The sequence below is a fragment of the Trypanosoma cruzi genome (assembly GCF_000209065.1).
Source record: "Trypanosoma cruzi strain CL Brener chromosome Unknown tcruzi_1047053467163, whole genome shotgun sequence".
NCBI classification, from domain to species: Eukaryota; Euglenozoa; class Kinetoplastea; order Trypanosomatida; family Trypanosomatidae; genus Trypanosoma; species Trypanosoma cruzi.
In genome coordinates this window covers 1-864 of record NW_897685.1, presented here as the reverse complement: position 1 = coordinate 864, position 864 = coordinate 1, and the positions used below count along the sequence as shown (strand labels likewise).

Below are 864 nucleotides of genomic sequence, written 5' to 3'. Positions count from 1 at the left end.
CCACCTCAACCTAGTGCCAGGGTCTTGCGGTCTTCGCGAGAAGGAAAATAAGCATCTAGCGCCCTTCCTCGGAGTGCGTGGATGTGGTGCACTCGGCCAAGTATGGTCGTACCCGGCGACGCGCCACGCGATGCGCAGCCGCCCGCCCGCCGGCGACAGGCAAGCCACGGAAGAGCCGCGGGAGATGATGAAAATAGAAAAAAAAACGGTAGGAAAAAAGGCAAGAACAAATTTAAAAATGAAGCTCCGCAGGCCCTTTTCCGGATTTTGCCATGAAGCCTCCGGACGCCTCGCTTCCCCACATGTGGCGCGGAAACTGCGTCAGTAATTTTTCTTTTTTGCTGCGGCGCCCGCGCGCTCGGAGAGCCCACCCACCGCCCGCCCCGGCGCGGTGAAGAAGCGACTGGCGGCGCGCGGTGGCGGAAAAAAAAAAAAATAGTGGGAAGGGTACGGCACCCCGGGTTCCAGCGCCATCACTGATCGCCGTACTAACGAGGCCTGTGGCCGCTTAACTTCACAAATCGGACGGGATGTGGTGCACTCGGCCAAGTATGGTCGTACCCGGCGACGCGCCACGCGATGCGCAGCCGCCCGCCCGCCGGCGACAGGCAAGCCACGGAAGAGCCGCGGGAGATGATGAAAATAGAAAAAAAAACGGTAGGAAAAAAGGCAAGAACAAATTTAAAAATGAAGCTCCGCAGGCCCTTTTCCGGATTTTGCCATGAAGCCTCCGGACGCCTCGCTTCCCCACATGTGGCGCGGAAACTGCGTCAGTAATTTTTCTTTTTTGCTGCGGCGCCCGCGCGCTCGGAGAGCCCACCCACCGCCCGCCCCGGCGCGGGAAGAAGCGACTGGCGGCGCGCT

The 864-nt window shown here is 60.1% G+C and overlaps 1 non-coding gene across 1 annotated transcript; it reads left to right on the top strand.

Moving 5' to 3' along the window:
* Positions 1-453: 453 nt before the first annotated feature.
* Positions 454-563, top strand: Tc00.1047053467163.10. The gene has a single exon (XR_008254748.1). It is a non-coding gene; the product is annotated as a 5S ribosomal RNA (M5) (ribosomal RNA).
* Positions 564-864: the final 301 nt, after the last annotated feature.